This window comes from Phyllobates terribilis, unplaced genomic scaffold (genome assembly GCF_046119375.1).
Source record: "Phyllobates terribilis strain yellow unplaced genomic scaffold, ASM4611937v1 Scaffold_136__1_contigs__length_4911898, whole genome shotgun sequence".
NCBI lineage: Eukaryota > Metazoa > Chordata > Amphibia > Anura > Dendrobatidae > Phyllobates > Phyllobates terribilis.
Genome location: NW_027362896.1, coordinates 3,521,520 through 3,531,929, shown reverse-complemented (window position 1 = coordinate 3,531,929; position 10,410 = coordinate 3,521,520).

The window sequence follows — 10,410 nt, the reverse complement described above, 5'->3', positions numbered from 1 at the left end:
AAACATGTTATTTGTTTGTAACAAAGCTTACACAACAGTGGATATAAACTTTAACGTTTTTTATAAAAACAAAATAAATATAACAACAACAAAAAACAAAAATATAGTAACAACAAAAAAGTTAGTGGCTGCCGCGCCGCTGTTGGGCCGCCACAAACCTTGCCAGCATCACTCCGTGCTGTTGGACTGCTTCTGTTAGTGTCCGCTGTGACGCCAGGAGGTCGTCTAATGTAGGGATTTCTACGGAGGGAATGGTAAAACTTAAGACGAATAATTCTGTACATTCATCTAATTAACAGGTACATGTTTGTTATTTAACACTTACGGTTTTCAGTTTGCTCGGGTGATAATGTGCTGATGGACCACCGGGATCCTCTGGCATCACCGGCTAGGGAAAGACACAACACTTCATAGTACATGACAGCCCTATACTTTCCAAGTTGTATGGACCTTATTTTATGTGAAAGAATTACCGGAAGACAAAGCTACACCCATATCACGGAGTGATGCTGGCGAGCCTGTAGGTGACTCCTGCTGGGGCTCCGGGTCAGCAGGTGACTCCTGCTGGGGCTCTGGGTCAGCAGGTGACTCCTGCTGGGGCTCGGGTTCAGCAGGTGACTCCTGCTGGGGCTCGGGTTCAGCAGGTGACTCCTGCTGGGGCTCGGGTTCAGCAGGTGACTCCTGCTGGGGCTCCGCGTCAGCAGGTGACTCCTGCTGGGGCTCCGGGTCAGCAGGTGACTCCTGCTGGGGCTCCGGGTCAGCAGGTGACTCCTGCTGGGGCTCTGGGTCAGCAAGTGACTCCTGCTGGGGCTCCGGGTCATCAGGTGACTCCTGCTGGGGCTCTGGGTCAGCAGGTGACTCCTGCTGGGGCTCCGGGTCTGCAGGTGCTGGAGAAAAAATAACTTATTACATACCTGAGGTACTGCACTGTAATTACAGTTGTAACCAATGTGCTGCCATATACTGTGCTAACCTATGTTAACACCACTCACCACGATGGGGCAGGGTCTGTGACCGGATGCTGGTGATGCGGTCACTAGATCTGAACCTCAGATCCGCCAGCTTCTTTCGGATCTGGGTAGTGGAACGCTGAACCCCAAATCTTTGGACCAGGCCCCGACTTATCCTCCGCAGCACAGCCTGCTTATGGAGCACAGGATGTCCTGGGTGCTCATGGCACTCATAGTCCCTGGCATCCAGCTCTGCTATCAGGTAGCGCACCTCTGCATCCCCCCATGGAGTTGCCCGTCTCCTGGCCACCATCCGTGCCTCATCTTGACGCTGAGCTTCCTCAACAAGCAATGCAGCAGACACAAACAGCACACTGCACATTGTTCATGATGCTGCAAACTGAAAAATATAAAATGACAACATGAGAAAAGTTTAAAAAAAATAAAACAATAAATGCATTCCATTCCGTTAGCACGCGTGCCAGAAAACATGCTGTACGGGTGTGCGCACACGAGACCCCCTAAAGTGGTTGCCCATGCAAAAGCATATGTACACAGATAGAAGCCAAGCCCTCCCTCCCTCCCTCCAGAGCAATGATAGCAGATAATTAGTAGGTGTCCTATAAATTAAGAAGGTAATGGGAACGCATTTGAGACCCCAAACGATACCTATCGTGCACAGAGATAGGTGTCAGAAGAATCGATGTGGAGCGCAGCCCAGAGAACTCTACTACAATCTGCAATCCACCACGCAGTCAGGAACAAAGGACGGAAGCACTACTATGTTGCCTTCTGTTTAAGACAAGGCCGCCCAATCAGAATGCAGTAGCAATCACCAATCGGAGTTGAGGGGTGCGGAAAAGGCAACGCAAATGCACGCCTATGTGTCTCAATTCTGAGTCGCTTACTAGGTCGTTGGTAAGGTGTCAAACACACCGATGCTTGCTACCCAGTGGGATTTCAACGATCAAAAAAAGGTCCAGACCTTTCCGACACGACCAGCGATTTCACAGCAGGGGCCTGGTCACTGCTACGTGTCACACTAAGCGAGATCGCTACTGAGGTCGCTGTTGCGTCACAGAACTTGTGACTCTGCAGCGATCTCACTTAGTGTGATGGTGCCTTTAGGCTGTGGGGCAGAGAATGTTGTGCCACATGCAGTTTTTCTGTCTTTTCGCCCCTTCATTAATGCGGCTGCCTCTCCCATATCCTCCTCACCCGACTCCTCTGCTCCGGAGCCCATGCACAGCTATGGGGTAGCTGCTATAAGAAGATCATTGTCACCTACTGAGACCTGTGTTTCTGTGGGGGCAAATTGCTACAGCCTGACCACCACTTCCCTCCTCCTCATCTCCCCTGCTCAATCTGTCTCCAGCGTGATAACCATGGTGTCATCTTGGAGCTGAGAGCCTGCTTCTCCCACCATCTTTCTGTAGCTTTTCCTTGTCATTTTTATCCCCCGCAGCAAAGTACCTACACACTAAACAAGATATCCGGTAGATGAATGGCGATTTTCAGGATGATATCCAGGTCCTATATCAGATACATAGCTAGATGTTCTGCAGGACCTCCTCCATCTCCTTATTCTCACATGCCGTCAAGGTGGTTCTCCTTTTACTTGGTCTCCAAGGTGGATAAACAAAGTACTGCTGCTTTCTGTGTGAATGGGATAATCGTGCAAAAGAATATCACTACCATAACAGAGACTGGCCTCCCCGACATTCACTTCAGCCAGGGAATAAAAATGTCCTGCATCCAGAGGTTGTTGACCCACCTAAGATTTTTTTTACCACCATTGCATATCACATTAGGCCTAATGAAGAACAATGTAAAGGCAATGGATAAAAATGTAAAAACATTCAAGTATCTCATTGACAAATTTACAAGGTTAAGTGAAGCAAAAAAAAAGATAGGAGTCTTTATTGGACCTCAGATTTGTAAGCTTCTTCAAGATGAGGAGTTTCCCTGTTTGTTGCAGTGCAAGGAAAAGGCTCCATGGGTAGCATTCACATCAGTGGTAACAACTTTTTGGGGAAACTCAAGAGTAAATAACTATGAAGAGTTGGTGGAAAATCGCCTCAAAACATATAAGAATCTTGGCTGTAACAAGTCTTTAAAGATTATACATTTGCATCTAAACTTTTTTTCCACCAAACTGCGGAGCAGTGAGCAACGAGTGATAGATTTCACTAAAATACTGCGGCTATGGAGAAAAGATATCAAGGAAAATAGAATCCATCAATGCTTGCAGATAACTGTTGGACAATTGCTGCAGGGTGTTACCTAACCTACTAAGCATAGTATTAGATTGTGTCATAATTGGTAGCAGATGAGGAATGTTGCTCACCTTATGGGGTTATGCATACAGGCACAACTCCAGGATAATATATAATCTGTATTAATACTTGATAGCGGTCTGCTGCCACCTTGATATACCATGGAGGATCCTCCAAAAGGTTCTAACATTAATTTGGCAGGTAACGTTCCTCAGTTTCTGAAGCTACTTCCCCTTATCGGGTGGATGAGTGGGTTGCAGACACAATGCAGGATTTGGGAACATTTTCAACACTTATCAGTGAGTTCATTTCCAAACAAATAGCATTTTTCCAAACAATTGGACAATAAACCACTCTAACACACAGCTTAGTGAAATATAATGTGGATATAAAAAGAAGTATGTTCCTGCACGCCATTTGGTAATAAATTAGGACACAAAAATAGGAATGTATTTAATATAACATTGATCCTGTTTATATAAAAATAAAAAAAATATAAAAAACATGACGGTGACGTCATTGAGTCATGTGACAGGTCACACGACCTGTCACATGACTAAATGACGTCGTGGCAGGTCCTTCACACCACCGCGACCCATACAACAGACCGGACGGAGCGGAGAAAACACCGGGGGACTTCGGAAGGTAAGTATAATCTTTATTTTTTAATTTAAATTCTTTTTTTAACAGGTTCTATGGTACCCGAGTCTGGAGGAAAGTCTCCTCTTCTCCAAACCCGTATACCATCTGCACATAGAATCGCTTCATATCCGTGTGTGCAAATTTGCTGACACGGATATTATGCATTTCAATGCAATTCAATGGCGGCAATTATGCCGCGTGTCTGCAAAATTAATGGACATGCTGCATATTTTTCCGCAATGATAATCCGGAGTGGAAATTTCCGCAGCATGTGCACAGCACATGCGGATTATCATTGGGGACCATGAGGCACGTATTACCAAGCGTTTTTAACCCCTTAAGCCCCGAGGGTGGTTTGCACGTTAATGACCAGGCCAATTTTTACAATTCTGACCACTGTCAATTTATGAGGTAATTACTCTGGAACGCTTCAACGGATCCCCCTGATTCTGAGACTGTTTTTTCGTGACATATTGTACTTCATGATTGTGGTAAAATTTCTTCGATATCACTTGCGTTTATTTGTGAAAAAAACGGAAATTTGGCGAAAATTTAGCAATTTTCAAAATTTTAATTTTTAAGCCCTGAAATCAGAGAGATATGTCACACAAAAGAGTTAATAAATAACATTTCCTACATGTCTACTTTACATCAGCACAATTTTGGAACCAAAATTTTTTTTTGTTAGGGAGCGATAAGGGTTAAAAGTTGACCAGCGATTTCTCATTTTTCCAACAAAATTTACAAAACCATTTTTTTAGGGACCACATCACATTTGAAGTCACTTTGAGAGGTCTTTATGACAGAAAATACCCAAAAGTGACACCATTCTAAAAACTGCACCCCTCAAGGTGCTCAAAACCACATTCAAGAACTTTATTAACCCTTCAGGTGCTTCACAGGAATTTTTTGAATGTGGAAGAAAAAAATGAACATTTAACTTTTTTCACAAAAATGTTACTTTAGACCCAATTTTTTTTATTTTCACAGGGGTAACAAGAAAAAATGGACCCCAAAATTTGTTGTGCAATTTCCCCTGGGCACGCAGATACCCAATATTTGGGGAAAAAACACTGTTTGGGCGCACGGCAGGGCTCGGAAGGGAAGGAGCGCCATTTGACTTTTTGATTGTAAAATTTGCTTTAATAATTAGCGGACGCCATGTTGTGTTTGGAGAGCCTCTGTGTGCCCAAACTTTGGAGCTCACCCACAAGTGACCCTATTTTGGAAACTAGACCCCCCAAGGCACCTATCTAGATGCATAGTGAGCACTTGGAACCCCAAGGTGCTTCACAAATTGATTCGTAAAAATAAAAAGGTTTTTTTTTTCATTTTTTCATTTTTACGAATCAATTTGTGAAGCACCTAGGGGTTCCAAGTGCTCACTATGCATCTAGATAGGTGCCTTGGGGGGTCTAGTTTCCAAAATAGGGTCACTTGTGGGGAAGCACCAATGTTTGGGAACACAGGGACTCTCCAAATGCAACATGGTATCCGCTAACAAATTGAATGGAAAATCGGCTCAAATTGTTAGCGGACACCATGTTGCGTTTGGTGAGCCCCTGTGTGCCCAAACTTTGGAGCTCCCCCACAAGTGACCCCATTTTGGAAACTAGACCCCACAAGGCACCTTTCTAGATGCATAGTAAGCACTTGGAACCCCCAGGTGCTTCACAAATTGATTCGTAAAAATGAAAAAGTGGAAAAAAAAACACTTTTTCATTTTTATGAATCAATTTGTGAAGCACCTGGGGTACCAAGTGCTCACTATGCATCTAGATAGGTGCCTTGGGGGGTCTAGTTTCCAAAATGGGGTCACTTGTGGGGGAGCTCCAATGTTTGGGCACACAGGGACTCTCCAAATGCAACATGATATCCGCTAACAAATTGTCGGCTCAAATTGTTAGCGGACACCATGTTGCATTTGGAGAGCCCCTGTGTGCCCAAACTTTGGAGCTCCCCCACAAGTGACCCCATTTTGGAAACTAGACCCCCCAAGGCACCTTTCTAGATGCATAGTGAGCACTTGGAACCCCCAGGTGCTTCACAAATTGATTCGTAAAAATGAAAAAGTGAAAAAAACCAGAGGTACGACACAGAATTTGTTTAGATTAGGTCATCATATTGAATAAGTTGTCATTAGTCTTGAGCGCAAGTGCTCGCTACTTGAGTTTGCATCGGGTACTCAGATATGCACCATGTACAGCGTGTGCTCGAGTGACATGCTCGAGTCCCTGCTCCGCATGTTTCACGGTTATTAGACACCCAAAAAAAAACATGCGGGGATCGCTCGTGCATGGCAGGCAATCACCGTAAAGTTTTTTTGGCCGCGAAGCATATGGGGCAGAGACTCGAGCATGTCACTCAAATACCCACGATACTCAATGCATACCAGAACACCCGATGCAAACTCAAGTAGCGAGCACTTGCGCTCAACACTAGTCGCCATATCGTCATCTTTTTTTCTTACTTTTGAAAAAAATCCCAACCCCATCACAACCCTAACCCCAACCCCAGCCCTAACCCTAGCACAACCCTAACCCTAGCACAACCCTAACCCTAGCCCTAGCACAACCCTAGCCCTAGCACAACCTAAGCCCCAAACCCAGCCCTAACCCTAGCCCAATCCTAACCCAAGAGTTTATTTTTGACGCCGTTCCTTGTGCGGTATAAGTGATTAGACGACTTTATTCTTCGGGTCGGTGTGATTACAGCAATACCAGAATCATATGGGGTTTTTATGACTGACAGCTGTCACACACTAAAAGACGCATTTTTTGTAAAATCTAGTTTTTGCATCGCCATATTTTCAGAGCTATAATTTTTCCAGATTTTGGCAGACAGTCATGTGACGGCTCGTTTTTTGCGGGATGACTTGACGTTGTTATTGGTGCCATTTTCAGGCACGTGACATTTTTTGATCGCTTTCTATTCCGATTTTTGGGAGGCAGAATAAACAAAAACCAACAATTCAGGAATTGTTTTTTTTTATTTTTTTTATTCTGTTCCGCGTGTGGTAAAATTGATAAGGCAGCTTTATTCTTCGGGTCAGTACATTTACAGCGGTACCACATTTATATCGTTTTTCTATGTTTTGCACTTTTACATAATAAAAGCAATTTTATAGAAAAAAATATTTTTTAGCATCGCTTTATTCTGAGAGCTATAACTTTTATTTTTCGGCTGATGGAGCTGTGTGTCGGCTTGTTATTTGCGGGACAAGATGATGTTTTCAGAGGTACCATTTTTATTTCCATGCATCTTTTTGATCGCCTTTTATTCCACTTTTTGTTTGGCGGTATGGTGATAAAGCATTGTTTTTCGCTTCGTTTTTTTTTTTTTACCGTGTTCACTGAAGGGGTTAACTAGTGGGACAGTTTTATAGGTCAGGTTGTTCCGGATGCGACGATACCAAATATGTGTACTTTTATTGTTTTTTTTTATAATAATATTTATTGATGGGTACATTATATTTTTATTTTTGGTGGATTATTTTTTTAAATTTTTTTAAAATATTTTTGCAATTTATTTTTTTTTTTACTTTCAGACAGTTTATACACTTTATTACTTTGTCCCACTCTGGGACTTTCACTTTTTTTTTCTCTGATCGCCTGCATGGCACAGGAATGCAGCACCATCCCTGTGCCATGCAGGCTGTCAGCGATGCACAGTGAGAAGATTGTTTGGAGATGCACTGCGCATGTCCAAACAATCTAACTGCAGTCTGGTGACCCGGATGTTGTCATGACGACATCAGGTCGTCATGGCAACACCCGGGAAGCCTTTGCAGACTGCGCTGGAAGCCGGAAGAGGAGGTGAGTATCGGCGATCACCTCCCCTTGCCCCCGCAATGCTGCGATCGACTTCGATCGCAGCATCGCGGGGGTTAATGTGCTGGGAGTGGTGCAGGACCGCTCCCTGCACATAGTATCGGGTGTCAGCTGTGACAATCAGCTGACACCCGGCGGCGATCGCGCCCGCACAGCCTGTGTACGCATGCGATCGCCATGACGTACTAATACGGGTCTGGCTCTTAAGTACCAGGGCACAGACGCGTATTAGTACGTTAGATGTTGTTAACGGGTTAACCACTTCGCGCCAGAGCCAGTTTTTGCCTTCTTGACCAGGCCAATTTTTTCAATTCTGACCACTGTCACTTTATGAGGTAATTACTCTGGAACGCTTCAACGGATTCCCCTGATTCTGAGATTGTTTTTTCGTGACATATTGTACTTCATGATAGTGGTCAAATTTCTTCGATATCACTTGCGTTTATTTGTGAAAAAAATCAGAAATTTGGCGAAAATTTTGAAAATTTTGCAATTTTCAAACTTTGAATTTTCATGCCCTTAAATCAGAGAGATACATCACACAAAATAGTTAATAAATAACATTTCCCATATGTCTACTTTACATCAGCACAATTTTGGAACCAAAATTTTTTTTTGTTAGGAAGCTATAAGGGTTAAAAGTTGACCAGCGATTTCTCATTTTTCCAACAAAATTTACAAAAACATTTTTTTAGGGACCACATCTTATTTGAAGTGACTTTGAGGGGTCTTTATGACAGAAAATACCCAAAATTGACACCATTCTAAAAACTTCACCCCTCAAGGTGCTCAAAACCACATTCAAGAAGTTTATTAACCCTTCAGGTGTTTCACGGAAATTTTTGGAATGTGGAAGAAAACAATGAACATTTAACTTTTTTTCACAAAAATGTTACTTTAGACCCAATTTTTTTATTTTCACAGGGGTAACAGGTTAAAAATGGACTACATAATTTGTAGTGCAATTTCTCATTAGCACGCTGATACCCCATATGTGAGGGAAAACCACTGTTTAGGTGCACGGCAGGGTTTGGAAGGGAAGGAGCGCCATTTGACTTTTTGAATGTAAAATTTGCTTGAATAATTAGCGGTCGCCATGTTGCATTTGGGGAGCCCCTAATGTGCCTAAACAGTGGAAACCCACCACAAGTGACACCATTTTGGAAACTAGACCCCTTAGGGAACTTATCTAGATCTGTGGTAAGTACCTTGCACCCCCAGGTGCTTTACAGAAGTTTATAATATTGAGCGGTAAAAATAAAATTTTCACATTTTTCCCACAAAAAATGTTTTTCATTCCCTAATTTTGCATTATCATAAGGGTAACAGGAGAAATTGCACCATGAAGTTTGTTGTTCAATTTCTCCTGAGTACGCCGATACCCCCCCATATGTGGGGAAAAACCACTGCTTTGGTGTACGGCAGGGTTCGGAAGAGAAAGGAGTGCTATGTTGGCTGGGATAGGTTGCAGACACCATGTCACATTTGAAGAGTCGCTGACATGCCGAAACAGCAGAAACCCCCACAAGTGACCCCATTTTGTAAACTACACCTCTCAAGGAATTCATCCAGGGAAGTAGTGAGTATTTTTAAATTTATACCATTGGGCAGTGAAAAAAGCATAATTATATTTTTAACACAAAATAATGTTTTACCCTCAGATTTTACATTTTCACACAGGGCAATGGGTAAAAATGGTGCCGAAATGTGTCACACAATTTCTTCTAAAAGTGGCAATAGCCCATATGTGGCTGTATCGTACCGCTTAGCCATACGGCGAGATCTGGGGGGGGGGCGGAGCGCTATTTGACAATTGGAGAACAAATTATTGTAGAATAGGCATTTGGATTTGGGAGCACAAAATTTTCTGAATTTCTTTTGGGGGGCAAGGGCCATTTCGCTTTTCCAGAGCCTTTCTGCTACCAGTAACTTGGAAGTCCCTTATATTTTTAACAGATGACGGACCTGAGTGGGGACTAGCTTTTTTTGAGGACTGAGTTGAAGCTTTTATTGAGAACATTTTACGTAACATTTATCCGGCGCTCTAGGCTGAGCACTTACATCGGGGTTTCCATCTAAATTTCCAAGTGATGTAATTCAGATGAAACCCCTGCGGGATCCATTCACTATAATGAGGCAGCAGAGTTACTCTGGACTCCGTCTGGCCTCTGTTTAGTGGTGTCCTTTTTTTCAAAACTGTGGCCAACCGCACTTTTATGCACGCCTAAAACAAATGACACCGTGGGATCACAGGCCAGACGGCATTCACAGTGGCCTATATCTGCCTCATTACAGGGAATCTTCCGTCATGGGTTCCGGCTGAATCACGTTTTTCAGAGATTTACACAGAAACCCTGGTGCAAGTGCTCAGCGCAGAGCGCAGGATAAATGTGAGCAGAGCCTTACTGCGATCGTTGGGAGACATAATAAACAAATCAGTAGCAGGTGAAGAATTGGTTTTATTTATTTTTTTACGCCGCTCCTCGTGGGATATAACTGATTAGATTACTTTATTCTTCGGGTCGGTGCGATTACAGAGATACCAGATTTATATCGGGTTTTTATGACTGACAGCTGTCACACACTAAAAGACGCTTTTTTTTTGCAAAATCTAGTTTTTGCATCGCCATATTAGCTATAATTTTTCCATATTTCGGCCAACAGAGTCATGTGACAGCTTGTTTTTTGCTGGACGAGTTGACATTTTTATTG